Source organism: Coenobita brevimanus, chromosome 77 (genome assembly GCF_032717465.1).
Source record: "Coenobita brevimanus isolate Jiangsu-jjx chromosome 77, ASM3271746v2, whole genome shotgun sequence".
NCBI classification, from domain to species: Eukaryota; Metazoa; Arthropoda; class Malacostraca; order Decapoda; family Coenobitidae; genus Coenobita; species Coenobita brevimanus.
Window position 1 is genome coordinate 22,618,571 of NC_137030.1, and position 23,111 is coordinate 22,641,681.

The 23,111-nt window shown below is 41.8% G+C and overlaps 1 pseudogene; it reads left to right on the top strand.

The window, feature by feature from the left end:
- The first annotated feature begins 1,617 nt into the window (after positions 1-1,617).
- Positions 1,618-1,734, top strand: LOC145408569 (5S ribosomal RNA; annotated as a pseudogene).
- Positions 1,735-23,111: the final 21,377 nt, after the last annotated feature.

The following is a 23,111-nucleotide window of genomic DNA, read 5'->3' on the forward strand; positions in this document are numbered from 1 at the left end:
GGCCCGACAGCAGAGCTTGTTTACCCCTGCCACATCACAATGGGCCCATCCCCTTACCCGCACCTGACCTGATCAGCTGATCAGACAAAACGCGGGAGAATATCCCCTCAGGGCTGCGTCATCATTTACTCATTCACATTTTCTCTCCCTGGATTTACGTCACGCACAGCCACTCTTCCCTGCTCAACAGTCATCCCTCTCGCATCTAACGCTCTCTTCACACTGTCCATCCATCCCATTCTTGGTCTTCCTCTCAGCCTTACACCTCTCACATCAGATCTAGTTATCTTTTTCACCAATCACTCATTATCCATTTTCTCCATATTTTATCTATAGATAAGAGTGACAGTATTCACCTCCATCTTAGAAATGAATCCTGTAGGAACTAGATGCCTTGGCAAATTTATCGTGCACCTGAGTAATCCTGCAACACTGATGGGAAAAATCTACAATCAAACTTCCAATACATGTTGTACCTTAAACAATGCACCCTCCAGAAGTTTTGAATTACTTCTTCCCAAATCTGGAGAAACCCCATCTTTGTGCACAGGGTTAAACCTATACTGTACATTAACTTTCAGGAAACTTCACTGCATCTTCATATACAGCCCTAGGATGTCCACATTTAAAGCACTGATTCTGGTTTTCGTCTCCTTTTTACTATATATATATATATATATATATATATATATATATATATATATATATATATATATATACTGTCTATAGTTGAATCGGTTTAACCAAGCACAGAATATGAGAGGATTCCAAGTATACACCACACTCAGTGGAAATTATGATAGGGCAGTCGAGAAATGCTTTACTGTAGATCGGTCTATGTATACTAGACGAAATGGTATAAATTACTTGACTCACATTTCCATTAATTTGTGAGAATGTAACTCATTTTTAGAACAAGTTGGCTAATATGATTCTAAAGTCTGATACAGTAGTACCATCCAAAAACGGCTTTTATTCATTAATTTTTATACCTTCAGACGATTTCGTTTAACTTAGGAAAGATATCTCATTGAGTGGATTAATGAAGGCTCTGTCTAACCACTTCTGTTAGAAAAGTCTCTCCTAAGCTGTGGAGAGGTTGCATAAAGACAACTAGACAAAATTCAGAATAAAGCAGTTAGAATCATTAACAACCCTGCCATTACATATAAACTACCTCCCCTGCAAGTAAGAAGGAATGTTGCCTCCCTTGCATTATTTTACAGATATTTTTTTGGCAAATGCTCAGACGAAGTTGCGTCCTTGGTGCCACCTCTCCATGCCTTCCCTCGTACTACACGGGCATCTGGTAGCGCTCATGACTGGAATGTCACTCAACCATATTGCAGAACTTCTGCCTATCAGAATTCTTTCATTCCCTGAACTGCATCTCTCTGGAACTCGCTTCCCCAGAGTTGTTTCCTCCAAATTTGAACCCACGACTGTTCAAGTCTAACTGTTACAGATATTTTATGAACAGAGGACACCATTAATCTGGTGCATGGATTATTTTTTTTTTACCCATTTATTTTTCCTTCCTCCTAAATGGCTCAATTGGTAAGCTGCTGTACTCACGCAGTTGCAAGCGCTGGTTCGAATACTCGCAATATTTAATTTATCAACGGCCATACCACGTTGAGTACACCGCTTCCCGTCCGATGAGCGAAGTTAAGCAACGTTGGGTCTGGTTAGTACTTGGATGGGTGACCACCTGGGAACACCAGATGCTTGGCATAACGTTCTCCCTACGTGTCAAGTGGGGTTGGTGGAGGATTAGTGCCCCTCCCTGTAAAACAATTAACTCTAAGCCCTTGGCCACCCCGTTTGGGATACATGGCGTCTGGCAATGAATGAATGAATGAACGTTCTGTTATTTATAAAAAAAAAAAATCTAAAATACAAAACAAGGTAGACAGTCGCAAAATATCAGTATGCGCCTAATGCTGAATTGATGTGTTGTCCTTTACAGGTTGGGATAATGCAGCACATAATTTCCGTCCCTCCTTTGCAATGAAACATTAATAGTATAATGTGATTTTTTTTTTTTTTTTATGCATGAAAGATGGAACCAAAGGCCAGGAGCCCACATGATAGCTCCCTCCAAGAAAAAACAAAAACAAGATGAAAGAAATCATTCGGGAGCCGAATGTTAATCGCCCGCTAGAACATGCTGTTGGCCAAGGGCAAGATTTTGGTTATATCTTGAGACCCTGAAGGTTTCACTTTGATAGCTCAAACAGTTCATGAGAAATAATTGGGCTAAAGATGAGCGATAAAAACTACTTGACCTTTGGCAGCCATTTGCGTGACCTTGACCTTGACCCCGCGTGCTCATTTTCGAACTCGGCCAAGATTATGGCCATATTTTGATACCCTGAAGGCTTCAAATTGATAGCCGAAGCCGTTCATGAGATATAATGGGAACACACACGCGCACGCACACACACACACACACACACACACACACACACACACACACACACACACACACACACACAAACACACACACACACACAAATAAACGCAAAGAGGCTGGCAAAAACATTATCACTCCGCCTCGTAAAGGCGGGCAATAATAACAGGGAGCCAAATTCAAGATCTATTCATTTTGAGATGCCTGGACACATTGCGTTTGAAAGTCTGAAGATCATAAGCAGTAGCAAATACAGACAGAGGGAGACAGTTCCAGAGGTGACCTGTTGCATTCAAGAAGGACTGTGAGTAACGGAGAATTGGACAGAAAAGGGATGAAAGTTGGTTGCTAGGCGGGTGCTATGCGCCCACTGCAGCGGTGGAGGGATACAAGCAGACAGTTCAGTAAGTAACGACAGAAAAGTAATAAAGATGCAACAGTGCGGTGAAGAGATAGAGGTTGAAGGGAGCCAGTAAGAGGAGGAAAGTTAATGAGGTGAGAAGCCTTTGCCTCCACCATGTTGAGCAGAGAAGTATGTCGGGAGTCTCCCCACACATGAGAGTTGTACTCTACACAAGGACGAATAAAACCCGTGTATAAAGTCAACAACTGTAGAGGGGTAAAAGAAAAAACAAACAAACAAACAAAGAGTCGGCTAAGCACACCTAATCTTTTGGAAGTAGGTTTTATAAGAGAGGTAATATGATCTTTCCAAGATAAATCCCGAGAGAATGAAATCCCCATTATGTTTACAGATGATGCAGGATTGAAATGAAAATGTTAAAAACTAGAGGATACTCCTGCGGAAGATTTTTTCGGGATGACAGATGTAAGTTTGCTAATGCCTCTCGCTTACTCCTGCCAGCCTAGGTTTAAGGAAGTAGTGGTTGAGGGAAGCCTTCCTGCTTTGCTAACCTTCCCTTTGACTCATAGAACAAATACCGTAGGTTTAACCTACCTTGTGATAATCCATCGAAAGACCATTGGTGTCTGCATTCTTTCCACTCATTTGTATTCCCTGAGCGCCACCATTTTACCTTTCACTTTACCATATTCACCTTTTGCCATCTCACTCATTATCTTAATGTTTTCATCCTCGAAATCATCATCGATATCGTTTTTCCTTCGTCTTCTACCTTCTCTCGTTTTCCAGTAGCCTACGTCCTCCATATTCCTCTGCATTTATCGTACTATCTTTTGTACCATCATTTTTCTGATTGCCACTTACCCCAATATCATTTCCCGTTCACGTCTCATTTCTCACTCCGTTAATACCAACTTTGCTCCCCTCTTCACCTTCTATACTCCTTACCCTCATTTATTTTTCTATATCACGATTTCTGTTTCCGCTTCCATCTTTCTCTCCCTTGTCATCATCTTTCTTCCTCTGTCTATCCTCTTCATGCTTCCTCACCATTTTCTAATAATTTCCTCCTCCTCGTCCATGTCCTCCTCCTTAACATCATCAACATAATCATGTTTTCCTTCACATCTCTCCTGTGAAACACCATTTTCTTCTCTCTTCATTTTCTGCATCATCATATCCACCGCCTTCTCTACCTTACCACTGTCATCTCTCCCACTCCTTCCATCCCCTTCATCCCCTCCTTTCCCATATCTCATCTCACTCCCTCTCCCCTTCACACCCTGCATATATTCATGACTCGGTGCTCATGCATGATATATGAATACATAGTGCTTGCATCAGAGCTTGCAAACATTCGCATGTATACCGAAAAAATAGGGGGGGGAGGGAAGGATTGTTCTTTCTTGTTTACTGAACCCTTGTTGCCAGGTCAGGGTAGCTTTTCCTGTAAACGTTCATTTTTTTCATGATGCAAAATAAAATATACCCTTATACCCTGTGGCCGGGGGGACACAATCTGGCCGCACTATGGAGTGGTACTACTACTCTGCGGCCAGGTTGTGTTAGGAAGAATACTGCCACCGTATTCCCTGCGTGTCGTAAAAGGCGACTAAAAGGGGCTAGGTGAGGGGACTAGGGACCCCCTCCTCTGTTTTTTAGTTCCTAAAAAGAGACAGGCCAGAGAAAGGGATGGGGGATTGAATTATCCCCGTACCCTGAAGATTGGGTCTATGAATGTGCGTGGATGTAGTACGATTGACGCTAAAAGGGAGGAGACTGGGAGAATGTTTGTGAGAAGAAAGTTGGATGTGTTAGCTTTGAGTGAAACAAAGATGAAAGGGAAGGGTGAGTCTATGTTTGGAAGTGTGAATGGAAGATTGTCAGGTGTTGATAGAGGAAGGGCAAGAGGTGTGGCCTTGTTAGTGAGTTTGGAAGTACAGCAGTGTGTGACTGAGTGGAAGGAGGTGTCATCGAGACTGATGTGGGTAAAAGCGAAATTTGAACGTGAGTTGTTGGTGTTTGTGAGTGCATATGGGCCTGGTAGTGAAAGGGATGAGGAAGAGAGGGAGTCTTTCTGGAATGATGTTGATGAGTGTCTCCAGAGTTTTGGAGAGAATGTGAATGTGGTAATGATGGGAGATCTGAATGTTAGAGTGGGAAATGTAGCATTTGAAGGTGTAGTTGGTATGCATGGTGGTGTTCCTGGAAGAAATGAAAATGGGGAACGAATGATAGGGATGTGCGTTGAGCGAGAGATGGTGATTGGAAATACGCTGTTTGAGAAGAAAGATATACATGGGTGAGACAGGAGGGTGGAAGGGTTGTTGATAGAGCTTTGTTGGACTATGTGGTTGTGTCCAGGAATGTAATAGGAAGATTGTTGGATGTGAGAGTTCTGAGAGGGGAGGGTGGAGGTATGTCTGACCACTACATGGTGGAGGGAAAGTTAAGAGTAGGTAAGAGATGGGTGAGAGCTAGGAGGGATAGGTGTGGCAGGGAGGTTTTTGAAAGTGAGTGAGTTGGATAAAAGAGAGAAAATGATAGAGTATCAGGAGAAAATGAAAGATGAGTGAAATGCAGTGAAAGAGCAGGAAAATGGCAGTGTGGAGGAGGAATGGTAGTTGTTTAAGAGTGCTGCGGTGGGGCATGTAGAAGAGGTGTGTGGTGTGAGACGTGTCGGTGGTGTCGTAAGAAAAGGAAGTGAATGGTGGTGCGAGGAAGTATGTATGGCTGTGGCTGAGAAGACACTTGCATATGAAGTGTGGCTGCAGAGGAAGGATGAGGTGTCATATGAGAGGTATAAGGAAAAGAGGAATAGAGCGAGAAGGGCTGTGCATGATGCTAAAGTGGCAGCAGATGAGAGGTGGGGTAGGCGGCTGACTGAGAATTTTCAACAGAATAAGAAAATGTTCTGGAAGGAGGTGAAAAGGGTGTGAAAGGGAGAGTCTGGAAAGGAAGAGCGAGTAAAATTAGAGGATGGAAGGATGTTAATTGAAATGGATGCAGTAAGGAAGAGATGGGCAGAGTATTTTGAAAGATAGTTAAATGTAGAGGAGGAAAAGGTGGCTGAGATTATGGCGGATGAAAGGGTGCAAGGAATAAATGTGTTGGGAGAGATGAACGATTCTTTGATCACGAAGGAGGAAGTGGAGAAGGCAGTAAAGGAGATGAAAACAGAGAAAGCTGCAGGCATGGATAGGTGTGCTGTGGAATGCCTGAAGGGTGGTGGAGTGATTATTGCTGACTGGTTAGTAAGATTGTTGAATGTGTGCTTTGTGAAAGATATGGTGCCAATTGACTGGGCAAGTGCTTGTGTGGTCCCGTTGTATAAAGGCAAAGGCGATAAGAATGAATGTACTAGCTTTAGGGGTATAAGTCTCTTGAGTGTTGTAGGTAAGGTGTATGGTAGAGTGTTAATTATGAGAGTTAGAGAGGGTACAGAGGGAGTGATTGGTGATGAGCAGTGTGTCTTTAGGAGAGGGAGAGGATGCATGGATCAGGTGTATGCTGTGAGACAAATGTGTGAAAAGTATTTAGCGAAAGGCAAGGATGTGTTTTGGGCATTCATGGATTTAGAGAAAGCGTATGATAGAATTGATAGGGAGGCTTTGTGGACTATTTTAAGATTGTATGGACTTGATGGTAGGTTACTAAAAGAGGTGAAGAGTTTTTATGTAAATAGTAGAGAGTGTGTAAGAGTGGGAAATGCTGTGAGTGATTGGTTTCCTGTTTGAGTGGGGCTGCGACAGGGATGTGTGATGTTGCCTTGGTTGTTTAATATTTATATGGAGAGTGTTGTAAGGGAGGTGAATGCAAGAGTTTTAGGTGGAGGTCTGAGTCTGGTGAATGTTGATGGTGGAGAGTGGAATCTGAGGCAGCTGCTGTTTGCAGATGATACTGCACTGGTGGCTGATTCAGAGAAGAGATTGAGACAGTTACTAGAGGAGTTTGGAAGGGTTTGTCAAAGGAGGAAATTGAAAGTAAATGAGAATAAGAGTAAAGTGATGAAGTGTACAAGGTTGGTAGATGGTAGGGGGATGAATATAGTTTTGAATGGTGAGTTGCTTGAGGAGGTAGAGTGTTTTAAATACTTAGGGTCACATGTTGCTGTGGATGGAAGAATAGATGCAGAAGTGAAGTTTAGAAGGAATGAAGTAGGAAAGGTGCTGGGAGGAATGAAAAAGGTGTTTAGATGTCGTTCGCTTAGAATGGATGTAAAGAGAGGGCTGTATGAGGGTGTTGTGGTACCGACTGCGTTATATGGGGCTGAAACATGGAATATGGGTCTAGTAGAGAGGAAAAGTTTGAATTAATGGAGATGAGGTATCTGAGGAATATGTGTGGAGTGACGCGTATGGACTGAGTGTGAAATGATGAAGTGCGAAGGAGAACTGAAGTGTTTCAGGAGATGGCTGATAGAGTTGAGCAGAGGGTGTTGCGATGGTTTGGGCATATGGAGAGAATGGATAATGAGCGATTGGTGAAAAAGATAACTAGATCTGATGTGAGAGGTGTAAGGCTGAGAGGGAGACCACAAATTGGATGGATGGACAGTGTGAAGAGAGCGCTGGATGTAAGAGCAAGGAAGAGTTGCTGTGCGTGACAGAAATAAATGGAGAGAAATTGTGAATGAATAAATGATGACGCAGCCCTGAGGGGATATTCTCCCGCATTTGGTCTGATCAGCTAGTCAGGTCAGGTGCAGGTAAGGGGATGGGTCTATTATGATGTGGCAGGGGTAAACCAGCTCTGCTGTCGGGCCGTGCTGCGGATGTCATTGTTTGCACTGCGCAGTTGACCCGTGTGCGATGTGGTGCGGTGAGGATCTGTCACTTCTCCCTTTTTGGGCTACGATCCAAATGAATGTGTTTGAATGGATGAGTAAATGGGGAGTGTGTCGTCCTGTCTCGGCTACCTCCCTTTCCTTGGGGGAAGCAGCCTAGGTATATAGATAGATAGATAGAGCAAAAAATATATATTCAGCACTGAACAAAATTCTGGGAATGCGCCAATAGTCAATGAATGGAGATGTGGTATACTTTCTACGTCCAGCTTGTGTATTGTACTCATTTTTTTTGTTCTAAATTGGTCATGCTTCTGTGGCTTTCATTCCTATGTACTGCACACTGATTATGAGGAAGATGATGATGATTGGCATTTGAACACTTTGTTGACAGATTTTGTATAGAATTATCTCTCTCTCTCTCTCTCTCTCTCTCTGATGATGGTTACAGTTAAATCATATTATACAAATTTACGTCTTCCTTGTTTTTCCCCAAAGCAGATTACGGCGAATACTGTAATGCAGGAAACTTGAGACGGGTGATATTTTCTGTATGACCATGCCATCGTCAGACGATTCAACCTTTTCACTCCGATGCCATACTGTTCCTTTGAATTCATTCTATGTATACATGGTTTTGTAGACTATTTTTTGGAGTGGAGGGATTAGCTATAGCCTCCATTAGCCCCTTAACTGGAAGGCATCCATCTGATGATGAATTTTTCAGTCGTCTGAAGGCAATAAGAACAAAATGAAGGACGGATGAAAAAATGAAGAATTTGCACCAAGGTATAAAATGGCTACATGACACTAAGGCAGAAGGAAGAGGAAGGAATGATTAACCCGTCACGTCCTGAGGTTTTCCGCACCTCTGACATCCCCCAATCCCGAGCTATTTTGGAAAAAAAATTTTTTGGCTAAGACTTCCGTTTTGGTTGGGAAACAAAGGGAAATCACCAAGAAAGGGCTTACCGTGGTCCATAAGTGGTCGGAACAGGTGAGGTCCCCCGCGCCAGGTATCGTATTCTATCATTGACGTGTGAGGTGCTCACGTTTTCTATGGTAGGAAATATTGGGAGAAACAACAAACAACACCTCTATATTTATTGAATTTGAACTAATAAACAATAAGAGTAGCAATATAATGGATTTCAAACACATACATATGAAAAATAAGCATTGTACCATCGCGCGAGCTTAGCGAGTTAGGTCCGAGTGGTAACATGCTAGATGCTAAGTTTCTTGTATCAGTCAAAATATCATTTTTTCTACTTGTATACTTTTGTTTCATTGTCTTTCAACTTATTTTTACTGTTTGTAAATGTTTTCAGATGTTTTCATTCATTATGATGACATTCAGCATAAGTTTAGCGCACTTGGCTTACTAAGCGCACTCGCTATGACTCGTATTTCAACATACCCAATTGTTTTATCACTTTCCTATTATTTTTTCCTTTACATAGAATCTTTCCTACACCACTGTAAATGTTTTCAATTATTTACATTCATTACGAGGGCATTTAGCGAAATGCTAGCGCATATTCACATAGCAACCACAATCTCAAACACTCGCGTTTCATCTACTTTATTTTTTCATTCCAATTATACTTTCCCACTTACATTACACACGTTTACACCCCTATACTGCACTATACATAGTTACTGGCATTATTTATTCAAGTGAGCGTCAGAATATCGCATAAAAATACCCTCGCAATGAATGTTTCGACCAACATAATACTCAAACACTTACATACAAATTCTTCACATATATTACACACTTTCCCACTTGTTGACTTCTATTTCCATAATACGGGCCTTATTCATTCAACTGAGCATCAGGATATCGCATCTCTATACACACACTAGGAATATTTTGACTTAGAATATGTTTCAGCACTTACAATAATTTGAACTTATATTATACCCGTCTCCATTTCCAATAATAATATTTACATATTTACGGGCCTTATTTATTGCACTGAGCAACAGAATATCGCATCAAAAACCCTCGCTAGGTATGTTTCCACTTACAGCATATTTATACACTTACATACAATTTTTGCACTTATGTTATACCAGTATGCACTTTATACTAATATTTTCAGATCAACATGACTGATAATTTCACTGAGCTTCTGTTTGTCGCATTTACTTCATAGTTTCAGCGTCCTATCGCATTCACACCATATTAGAATTGCATCAAGGCGTGATACTTGCTGAAACATGGGTGAATACAGAGACCCACATCACACTCGACGCACTCATAGCGGGTGTCCTTCCTCTGTGTGGTGAGTCTCACCCGTGAATTGCTACACACGTGACACAGGCGTTGGGGCCTAGGTCTGTTTGGGTAGGGAGGGATAGGAGTGGGGAAATGGCGGCCGGATATTCTCAGGGGAGTTTGGGAAATAGGGGCAGTGCGGGTGCAATGTTGGGGCCTTTCAACAGCATACCGTGCAAACATCTCTCATGTGAGCTCCCTCACAAACCCTTCAAAGGTTTCCTGAACTCCTGTTGTCATGGCATGAAGGTGGTGGCAATTCAGAGCAGTGATGTCTAGCAAGTGAAAGAACAGTTTCTTATACCGCTTCATCGTGGTCCTGGCACACTCTACCGTCGATATCATGGAGTCTGATTGGTCCACCAGGTGCATGTTTATGTTATAGTCCATGACACACTCAGGTTTCCAAATGTGATGCCTGTTCTCGCTCCGGTAATCAACGGAATCAGTACGGTGCATCAAGGGGCGGTGAACCATTGACAAGAGGCTTACTTCTCCATTATGGTTCCACACAGTTGCAAGGATGTTGTTGGCTTTGAAGAAGAAAACCTCATTCCTGTCAAGTTTCCGCCCTACCTGGGCCATGTGATGCCGGTTCACTTTCACGGTTCCATAGATTCCCGTTTCATGCATGTGAAGATAACGAGCAAGAAGAGGGCTAGTGTACCAGTTGTCCAGGTAGAGGACGTGACCACGATGAAGGTAGTCTTCTATCATTGTCTTTACCCCTGCTTCCGACAGTCAAATACTCTGATCTTCTATTATGTCTGTCTGTACACTGGTGTACAAGACTATGTCTTGCACGTATCCAGTCCTACAGTCGCACATAACTAAGATCTTGAACCCAAAACGCTGCCTTTTGCTGGGTATATGCTGTCTGAATGAAATATTACCTCTCCACAACACGAGACTCTCGTCTATGACGAGGTCTCTACAGGGATAAAATGACGAATGAAAGGTTTGCCTCAGGTGATCAAAGACCAACCTAATTTGCCTCATCTTATCTGTGTCGTTCACATTTGCAGGATCATGAGCATCATAGAAATGGAGGCGACTTAGAATTTGTTGAAACCGATTACGGCTCATGACTTGCCCAAATATTGGTGTAAACATAACAGGGTCCCTTGTCCAGCAAGCCGGAATTCTGTTTTTTCGTATAATACCCATCAAAAGGACCAGGGCAAAAAATAGGAACATTTCTAAAAGGGAGACAGGGTAATCATATATGATAGAATGCCTACTCCTTGTTCCCAATCTTTCACTCTCAAGGCTCTGGGTGCTTGCAAAAAGGTTGGTTTGGTAAACAATCTGCTCCACGAATACCTCACTAAAAAAACAGGTGGAAAAAATCCAACCTGGTGGAATTATGGTGAATTCCGGGAGCAATGCAGCCAGCACGCCCCTGCTCAGTGAAGGGGTGAATGAGGGGAGAAAAATCACTCCCATCCTCCCATTTCCATCCCACAAATCCCTTGTCCCCATCATCCCCATCACCGCCTTCGTCTGGGTGGGGAGGAGATGCTGCTGGGGGAGGTTGGGGAGAAGGAGTGCGGAGGGCTTCCCCACTCTCACTCCTCTTTCCTCTGCCTTTACCCTTTCCCTTTCCCTTACCCCTACGGCCTTGAGGAACATTAGGGGGCTGTGGGGATGAAGTTGGGGAATACTGGGGAGCATAAGACGTGCTGGGGAGTGGTTCCTCCCCACCTTCCCCCTCCATCACAACACCACGTGATTTTTCACGCACCCTAACTCGCCCACGTGTTTGGGGATATTGGGGAGCACAAGACGTGCTTAGGAGTGGTTCCTCCCCACCTTCCCCCTCCATCACAACCCTACGTGATACAGAACGCACCCGCACTCGCCCACGTGATACACCCCGCTGCCTCACACTACCTAGGGAGAGCAATGACTCACTCACTCCACTCTCACTTTCCATACTCCTCCCTGCACATTCCCTTTCACTCCCCACTCCCTCCACAGCACTTCCTACCTCCCCAAACAAAATACTAGGCCCATACCTGCTCGTCCGACGTGGTGTGCTCTCGGGGCCACGATGAGTAATCACTTCACGTCCATACCACGTGGCAGCACGTCCCACGACTCCGTCCTCTTCCTCGTCCTCGTCATCAAATTCGGGTTCCACATCACACTGGGGCTGGGCATAGGATGTTGGACGTGGTTTCTTGGCCGGCTGCCCCTCTCTAGCAGCACGGTAAGTCATGTACTGCCGCTTCCTGGGGGACGGGACTTCTTCATCACTGCTGGTGGTTTCTTCCTCCTCTGGCTGCACATAATCTTTGTCAACAACCTCGTTGTCCAGTGGGGAATCACTGTCGCCTGTAAAGGCGTCCAGGGCGGCTTGAATTTCGACCTCTGAGAGACCTCTCGTAGCCATGTCTGAGGAGGACCGTTGCTAACAGGTGAGTGGATGAGCCACAGGTTAGCGCGGGTTCACGCAGAGTCGCCGAGTGTCCCCGCCTGATGGCAGGTAGGGGAAGGTCAAGTGAGGATACGTACCAAAAATAAAGCGTGAAATTTGAAAATTGTGGAAATTATGCACTTTGCAATTGCACGACGTACCAGTATGTCGCCGGGACTGGCAAATGCAAAACGTTGCAACGTACTCATACGTCGACGGGACGGGGCGGGTTAAATAGATAAGCATAAGTTTAAGGGTTAATAAGCATAAACTAGTAGATAATCAGGACGGGTTTCATAAGAATAGATCATGCCTACAAAATCTGCTTGCATTTTTTTTTTTATATACGATAACTGGGAGGCAAAAATGCCGTCGAATATCATATACAGTACCTAGATTTCCAGACAATGTTTGATAAGGTCCCTCATCTTGGACTACTAGAAGAACTAAGAACTAACAAATTATGTTCATGAATTTGTGATTGGTTATCGAATTGCAAGCAGTGTGTAGTTATAAATGGTTAATCATTGGACTGGCTTAAAGTGTACGTGGAGTTCCTCAAGGGTCAGTTCTAGGACCATTTCTTTTCACTGTCTATATCAATGATCTTAAAAATGGATTCGTATCTGTATTATCAAAATATGCAGGTGACACGAAGATTGAAGGCAAAGTAAGTACGAAAGCAAATTTGTGAATCTATACAAAATGACCTGGGTTAGCTAATGTGTTAGAGTGAAAAATGGCAGATGAAATTTACTTGTAATGTAGAAAAATATAAAGTAATGCACCTTGGTGACAAAAACATTGAATATAAATATCACACATTCAGTACCCCACTGACGGAAGTAAAGGAAGAAGAATTTGGAAGTTACTGTTAGTAACAACTACGAAACTGTGTAGCAGCCACTAACAAGGCAAGCAAATGTTCAGCTGCATCGCAAGGAAGTATAATGATAAAACTCCCAATGAAATATTGTTTGTTCGTTAGGAATAATACCACATCTGGAATACTGTGTGCAGTAATGGTCCCTAAAACTTATAATGGATGAGGACAGATTCAAGAGAGTACAGCGCAGTCACAAAAATAATCCCATCGCTGCAAAACTTACCCTATGAAGAACGGCTGAAGAAACTAAAAATGTTTTCTCTGAAAGAGTAACACTTCATAGGAGATCTAAAACAAGTTTTTAAAATTTCTTAACAAATATGACGATAGTAGCTATGATTACGTTTTGTGATACAGAATGATACTGAGACTAGAAATAATGGAATGCAACTTTAAAAAAGAGATGCAACACTGAAAGAGGGAAAAATTACTCTCTTATTAACATAGTGGAACAGTGGAATAGGCGACCCACAAGAGTAGGCCTAATCTGTGAAAAAAAAAACTATTGATATTTTTAAAAATCGATTAGACGAATCCTTTGAGGCATAGGCTATCACTGAGTAAGTAATGTTTATTTCCAGATTGAAATGTTGCTGACGACTACGAGACCTTTGCTTAACGAGAACATTCAGCGATTGTGCCCCTTCTTTTGTAGATCTTGAGAATAGATACAGTATTGCCCCGTGCAAAGTTATTCCTCTTCAGCCTCTCGTAAAAAAATTTCCACGCTTCTTCATTCTACCAATCATTAAGTCTTTTCCTAACTTTTTCCTGCTGGTTTAAAGGAATAGTGTGCTCTTCCATCCTTTTCTCTTGTACAGTGGTCAGATCTTAGTAGAATTAACCTTTTTTCTTAACAGATAACCTCACCATGAGCCAACAGACTTCCTGTTATCATTTTTTCCTACATAATCCTACGTACTCCTTATGTACCCTCACACTCACTCAACCCCCCCTCCTAATCTTCATTCCACCTCGCTTCCACTCCATCACTCCTCTCACAGCATCTCACTCTTCACGCTACCTCTCAACTCACTCCATCTCTCCCTTCATTCCTCCTCCACATCACTCCACCCCTCCAACCATGCCTCCTCTCTCAGCACTCCACCTTTCTCATTACTCCACCTCTCCCTCACTCCATCTCTCCATTAATTCCACGTCTCCTTTAGTTCCAGGTCTCCACTAATTCCACCTTTTCCCTCACTCCAGTTTTCCTCGTATTCCACATCTCCCCTCACTCCATCTCTCCTCTCACTCGCCTCCCACCCCTTAGTCAGGAATCCACATTCAAAACCATAGTAAAAGTTGCTGCAAACTTAATTTTTGAACTAATAACATGAACCTGAGCTCTTTAATTGGACCATACATTGCAACATTAATGAAGAGAAAATTATTACTCTTTCAGATGGCAGTGAAAAATTATTGTACTAATAGTGAGACCTTTAGTTATTAGTCTGGGGATTGAGGATGTGAGGGAAAAGGCTGACGTATGATCATACTTTTAAGGCTTCTCTCTCTCTCTCTCTCTCTCTCTCTCTCTCTCTCTCTCTCTCTCTCTCTCTAATCGATAGATCTATCTATCTATCTATCTATCTATATTATATATACAGTATAATATATATATATATATATATATATATATATATATATATATATATATATATATCCATCATCCAATCCTTCATTGCCCCATGAGGAGCGTAGGAGCCCGGGGCTAGGCAGTTGGTCCCGACATTTAAGATGAGAGTGAAAATATATATATATATATATATATATATATATATATATCTATATATATATATATATATATATATATATATATATATATATATATATATATATTCATTCTCTCTCTCTCTCTCTCTCCCTAATCGGTCTATCTATCTATCTATATCTACATCTATCTATCTATCTATCTATGTATATATATAGATATATAGATATATTTTTTTTTATGCGAGGAAGAAGGAACCAAAGGCCATGAGCCCGCAGTAACAGTTCCCTCCAAGAGAAAAACAAAATACAAGAGACAGCCAAATTCAAGATCCGTTCATTTCGAGATGCCTGGACACACTGCGTTTGAAAGACTGGAGATCATAGGCAGCAGGAAATACAGACAGAGGGAGACAGTTCCAGAGTTGACCTGTTGCATAAATGAAGGACTGGGAGTAACGGTTAACTCTTGCATTAGAGAGTTGGACAGAAAAGGGATGAGAGTTTGCTGCTAGACGGGTGCTACGCGACCGTCGTAGAGGTGGAGGAATGCATGCAGACAGTTCAGAGGAACAGTGACCATTAAAGTAGCGATAGAAAAGAGATAAAAGATTTAACACTGCGGCAAAGAGACAAAGGTTGAAGGGAGTCAGTAAGAGGAGGGGAGTTAATGAAACGAAAAGCCTTTGACTCCACCCTATTGAGAAGACCTGTATGTGGGGAGCCTCCCCACACATGAGAGTTGTACTCCACACAGGGGCGGATAAAACCCCTGTATAAAGTCAACAATTGTGCAGGGGTAAAGAAAGAACGGAGTCGGCTTAGCACACCCAATCTCTTGGAAGCAGATTTTACAAGAGATGTAATATGATCTTTCCAAGAGAAGTCCCGAGTAAATGAAACCCCAAGCATGTTCAAGGATGATGTGGAATGAAGCTGAATATTATTAAACATTAGTGGGTATACCTGTGGAAGATTTTGACGCGTTGATAGGTGTAAGAACTGAGTCTTAGATGCATTAAAAACAAGATTATTTTTACCCCAGTCAGAGATATGAGCCAAATCAGACACTAGGTGTGCCATAGCCTCATCCCTTGTTTGTTGGTAACTGCTGAGATGGGCGTTGCGGGAACCGAATGGAAAGGTGAAGAGTGGAGACATCAGCGTATGAGTGGATTGGGTTAGATGTACAGGTTAGAAGGTCATTGATCAATAAAAGGAAGAGAGTTGGTGATACACATATATGTGTGTGTGTGTGTGTGTGTGTGTGTGTGTGTGTGTGTGTGTGTGTGTGTGTGTGTGTGTGTGTGTACGGTATACTGTATACATTAGTACAGTCCTTCTCTTGTTTCTCCTACTCATTTTTTTCCTCCATGTTTTCATTGCAACCGTTTGGTGGCCCACTGCTTTCCGATTTTCATGTTTTGGCTCCAAAATTGTTGTACAGTATTCCTTTTAGTTCCATCATCTATTTTTTTCATGGTTCTTTTTGATAAATTCAGGCGATTATCATCGGCTTACGAACGATCGTTAAAAATAGATGAGTCAGATACAATGTTCATTACTTTGTTCAGTAGGAGAGATGTGCCCTAATCTTTGTACAGTCATCTGAAATTGGCAACAATAGAGTGAAAAATATGGCACCGGAATGAATGTATCTAAATGGAATATCTGAGAAATATGCCGTGAAACACTACTCGTTTAACTCTGCTCGTAACTTGGTCTAAAACTGTTATCTCTCCTCCCTGAATGTCGAGCTGTAGCAAAAATTTAACACTAGAATATGGTGCTGGTCACAAGTAACTGCTGTGGAAGGAATGCAGAGTCACAACAAAGGATTGACACGAGACTATGGTGCTACTCACGGGGAAGTACTGTGAAAAGGATGTTATAGAGCCATTGCAATAGATTAACACAGTGATATGCTGCTAGTCATGAGTAAGTGCCATGGAAAGGCTGTAGTCATAATATAATCTTTTTATGACACAGAGTTATGTGGAATATGCTGCAAATAAATGAATATCTAGGCCAAGCTAGTATAATAAAGGCATATACGGTGACTCACGCATGGGTACAGTACGTTCCATACCAATCGGAGCAGAAAATAAAGTCGTGAGGCCGTGGCAAGGAACGATGACTAGCAGAACAAGAACATAAACGTCAACACCAAAGAAAAAGAAAGAACTTAACAAAGAAAAACTAAGAAAACAAAGAGAATGAAACGGAAGAAGCAAAACATATTCCCTAAAGAACGGTAAGAAGGATCAAGGTTGGAACTGGAGAGAGAGAGAGAGAGAGAGAGAGAGAGAGGAGAGGAGCGTTAGGAATTCGAATTCGAGAGGTATGGTGGAAAAAAGAGAGAGAAAAAAGGAAAAGAGAAAGGTCGAGGTCAGAACTGCGAAAGTCTGGAAAAATAAAGATTGCTAGGGGAGTAACAGAGAGAGAGAGAGAGAGAGAGAGAGAGAGAGAGAGAGGAGCAAGTTCACTGAGACAGATATCCATGAACAAATTAACCCGGACACCCTCAAACACACCCACCGGGCCCCACACCCACCACTGACAAGCCTCATATTCATCACACACCTCACCCTAACGAGCCCTCCACACCCACAAAGGCAGCCAATGGACCGCACTGTGATTCAACTGTAATTGGCGCGGTCTTTTATGCGATGATAGGGGTAATAATGTGACATAATTCATTAGTAAATTTAATGACATGCCGAGCTATCCAGCGTTCATGTCGTGGTTCATTTTTTACCCGCTGGACTGAAAAACGTGCAAGCGAATATTAACTGTCAGTTTTAGATGCGGCGGCAGCTCTAGCAGCGGCCTTCTCTCTCTCTCTCTCTCTCTGTTGCTATTTTTAGGAATGTAGATGCTTCATTGCCGTGGATTTTGCGACATTATCAAAGCTACACCATACATCACACCACACAACAATACACCATACCACACAACACCACACCATACCACCCTCTCACACCGCACCACACAAAATAACCCCACACCATAATTATACACCACGGCACACTAAGGTCCCTGGCGCATATATCACTTTTGTAATTCTTGCTTTGTTCTTGATAGTGTAACTTCAATTAATTCACTTTTTTAAAAATCGGATTTAGTTTCTTGTTAGTTTTACACATAAATTTATCTGAGTCTGTGGAAATGTTATTTAACACTTTGATTACACCGACGTCTTTTGTTTTCTATTCTTGCGACACCCTTGCTATTTAACTGAACTTCGCACAACCACTGACAAAGGATTATTTAAGGTTTTATGAAAATCCTTAAAATAGCAATAACAGAAAATTCTAAAAAATCCATAAACGAACAATCAACCACAACTTTATGTATAAGGAACTTTTGCTAATGTTCTCACAACAACAACAACAAGTCCTTTCGGGACTTTGGCGAAAGCTTTGCCATTGCACTCGACATCTCAAACGCTTTCGATCGAGTCTGGCATAAATCTTTAATTTCCAAACTGCCCACTTACGGTTTCTATCCTTCTATCTGTGCCTTCATCTATAGCTTCCTTTCTGGTCGTTCTATAGCCGCTGTTGTAACGGCCATCGTTCTTCTCCTAGATCTATCAACAGGGGTGTTCCTCAGGACTCTGTCCTATCACCAACTCTCTTCCTTTTATTCATCAATGACCCTCTTAGCTGTACGTCTAACCCTATCCACTCGTACGCTGATGATTCCACGCATCACCTTTCCATTCGGTTCCTGCAACGTACATCTCAGCAATTACTTCAACAAGCAAGGGATGAGGCTATGGCACACCTAATGTCTGACTTGGCTTGTATCTCTGACTTGGGTAAAAATAATCTCGTTGTTTTTAATGCATCAAAAACTCAGGTTTTACACCTATCAACCTGACACAATCTTCCACAGGAGTTCCCATTAATGTTTAATAATATCCAGCTCAATCCTGCATCATCCTTGAACATGCTTGGGGTTTCATTCACTCGGGACATATCTTGGAAAGAACATATTGCATCTCTTGTAAAATCTGCTTCCAAGAGATAAGGTATGCTAAGCCGACTCCGTACCTTCTTTACCCCTGCACAGTTGTTGACTTTATGCACGGGTTTTATTCGCCCCTGTGTAGAGTACAACTCTCATGTGTGGGGAGGCTCCCCACATACAGCTCTTCTCAATAGGGTTGAGTCAAAGACTCTTCTCCTCTTACTGGCTCCCTTCAACCTCTGTCTCTTCTCCACACTGTTGCATCTTTATCTCTTTTCTATCACTACTTCAATGGTCACTGCTCCTCTGAACTGTCTGCTTGCATCCCTCCACCTCTATGATGGTACGTAGCACCCGTCTAGCAACAAACTCTCATCCCTTTTCTGTCCAACTCTGTAATGCAAGAGTTAACCGTTCTCGCAGTCCTTCATTTATGCAACAGGTCAGCTCTGGAGCTGTATCCCTCTGTCTGTATTTCCTGCTTCCTATGATCGCCAGTCTATCAAGCGCAGTGAGTCCAGACATCTCGATATGATCGGATCTTAAATTTGGCTCTCTTTTGTGTTGTTTTTCTTTTTCTCTTGGAAGGAAAGGCTTGCAGACTTCTGGCCTGTGGTTCCTTCTTTCTTACATAAAAAACAACAATAAGTAGAAATTATCTATCTGTCTATCTCTATAGCCAGGCTGGTTCCCCCAAAGAAAGGGAGGTAGCCGAGAAAGGACGACACACTCTCAATTTACTCATCCACTCAAACACATTAGTTCGCATCTTAGTCCCAAGGGGAGAAGGGACAGATCCTTACCACACCACATCGCACGAGGGTCAACTTCACAGTGCAATTAGTGACATTCCGCAGCATGGCTTGACAGCAGAGCTGATTTACCCCTGCCACATCATAATGAACCCATCCCATTACCTGCACCTGACCTGATCAACTGATCAGATGAAATGCTGGAGAATATCCCTTCGGGGCTGCGTTACCATTTACTCACTCACAATTTCTCTCCAATCATTCCTGTCATAAGCAGCCACTCTTCCTTGCTTAACAGACATCCCTCTCACATCCAGTGCTCTCATCACACTGTCAATTCATCCTATTCGTGGTCCTCCTCTCAGCCTTACACCTCTCACATCTGATTCAGTTATCTTTTTCACTAACGGCTCATCATCCAATCTCTCCATATGTCCAAACCATCACAACACCCTCTGCTCAACTCGATCAGCCATCTCCCACAAAACTCTAGTTCTTCGCACTTCATCATTTCTCACTTGATCCATACGCTTCACTCCACACGTACTCCTCAGACACCTCATCTCCATACATTCAAAGATTTCCCCTCTGCTTCACCCATATTCCATGTTTCAGCCCCATATATCACAGTCGATACCACAACACCCTCATACAGCCTTCTTTTTACATCTATTCTATGAGACCGACATCTAAACACTTTTTTCATTCCTCCCAGCATCTTTCCTACTTCATTCATTCTAAACTCCACTTCTGCATTTATTCTTCCATCCACAGCACCATGTGACCCTAAATACTTTAAACACTCTACCTCCTCAAGAAACTCACCATTCAGAACTACATGATATTCATCCTCCTACCATCTGCCAACCTCGTACAATTCATCACTTTACTCTTATTCTCATTTACTCTCAGTTTCCTCCTTTCACGCACCCTTCCAAACTCCTCCATCAACTGTCTCAATCTCTCCTCTGAATCAGCCACCAGTGCTGTATCATCCGCAAACAGCAGCTGATTCAGATTCCACTCTCTACCATAAGCACTCACCAGACTCAAACCACCTCTTGCGTTCACCTCCCTTCCAACACCATCCATATAAAAATTACACAACCACGGGGACCTCACAAATCCCTGCCGCAGTCCCACTCTCACGAGAAACCAATCACTCACATTACTTCCTACTCTTACACACGCTCTACTATTTACATAATAACTTCTCACTCTTTTTAGAAACCTACCATCAAGTCCATACAATCTCAGAATTGTCCACAAATCCTCCCTATCAATTCTACCATACGTTTTCTCTAAATCCATAAATTCCCAAAACACATCCATACCTTTCCGTAAATACTTTTCACACACCTGTCTCACAGCAAACACCTGATCCATGTATCTCCTCCCTCTTCTAAGGCCACACTGCTCATTACCAGCCACTCCTTCTATACCCTCTCTGACTCTCTTAATTAACACTCTGCCATACACCTTACCTACAACACTCAACAGATTGAAAATATTAAAATTCTCATATAACAATTTTATCACTGCGGCTTCATACTATATGCATTTTCCAATTCTTGTTTGCAGCAAAGGTTGCAACAAAGTACTGAATGTCCAATTCTTTTAAAATTGTCGATCTCTCTGCTAAGTAATGCTCACAACAAAACGTGATTACAGATCAGCGTAGATATAAGACAAGCTTTTATCCTTTCGAATCTTAACTATTTAATTTCGCTTTCACGCCCGGTTCGAAACAATGAAATATGAAACTCTGTACAGTACATCGATAAATTTAGGAGCCTGTGATGGAAAACTGTCTAGGACCTACAAGTCTATACCTCTTGAACTGGTTCTGTCTGTGACTGTATTGTGGCATGGTGTATGAGGTGTCCAAAGATGCGGCTAAGAAGACTGTTCCGTGGCAATGGAATTCCAAGTAATCTCTGACAGAACTTAGTCATTACTTTCATTTCTTTGGCTTCTCCAGGTGAAATTCCTTGTAGATGTTCCTACTGAAGCAAGGATGAAGGTCTTAGCACTTTTTGCGGATAGAGATGCACTGAGGTTATATATTCAGGCTAAAACCATTTGCTCAGTTGTGGGGAAATGACAGTAGCAAAGGAGTCGCAAGAGATCTCGCTTAATCCTTTCGCTTTAAGAGATTCCCTTGATGTATTTTTAACAACTTTCGGTTCCATGACGGAGTTTTCATTTTACATGTGTTACCACCTGACGATTTTATTAATCTTTAGAAGAACCACCAATGGAAGAGGTTCATTAAAATCTTCACCGACAAGAGCTTTGAACAAATCGTCTGGCAGCAATAAAAATAGAAAAGACATAACCGAACTGGACAGCTTAAGTTTATATTGGGCGAATTTCTTAAGGGAAGAGAAGTTCGATATGGCAAAGAATTAAATGCTGGTGAACGTACAGCCATGAGCAAAGGTTCGCCGACACTTCTTTACATGCCGAGGCAGTGGAAAGTGTTATCTGAACTATTTTTAAGTGATAACAGCATGAAGCACACACCAAAAGAGTATTAGAGGAAGGATGCTTTCTGTCATTGTCGAGGAATGAGGACTATGGAGTGAAGGACAAAACGCTGGCAGGAGAATGTCGGCGAGATCTTGCTCATGGCTGTACATCTGACAGGGTTGGGAATGAACCCTGGTGGATAAAAAAAAAAAAAGGTTATATATAAAAATGTTTTTTTTAGAACAAAACCTGGGTAAAACCCAGGATTTTTACAAGCCTTAAGATTTTTTATAGTATTTTTTTTTATTTCTTTTAACCGATATACAGTACTGTACAAAATATATTTTATAACAGATTATGTTTTATTTGTGTAAGTTGGCCAGCTATATTTAATTTTATTTATTTTTAATTAATGTGCGCAGACCATTTTATTTAATAGACCCATTAATTAATCATTGATAATGATACTAAATTACTCATAGCTTCTTATTCAAGGTATCAGGACTCACCCGTGTGGATTGTTAGAGCTTTTTAAATCCCATGCTTCCTAATTTTATGAATCCAAAATTGCAAGCATATGCTACAATCTACTGTAGCCTATTTATTTTGTTTAAGAGTTTTTAAGTGAAATGAATGTTTTTTAAAATTATTGTCAATATTAATTCACAGCTACTAAATTTAACATTTCACTTTGCTTTATTTTTCTACACAGTATTTGATTGTACCATATGGAAATAATGGACTAACTATGTACTGTACTGCTCAAATCAGTTGTTAAGCTTCAACGATGAATATACGAGTGCGTTACATTAAGTATAACAGTCATGAATATCAGTATATTCTGTTTATTGCAAAACACACCCTAATATTAATTTACAGATCTTAAAATAAAATTCCAGTGTGCTTTGTGTTGTAAGTTTTCATAGAGTATTATAAAAAAATGAAATAATGGATTAGCAGTACTACAGAGCCTTAAAATGTTAAGATGCACTGTACAGTGATTACCTATTGAGATACACAAACACAGCATATTTTGCAATTTTTGCA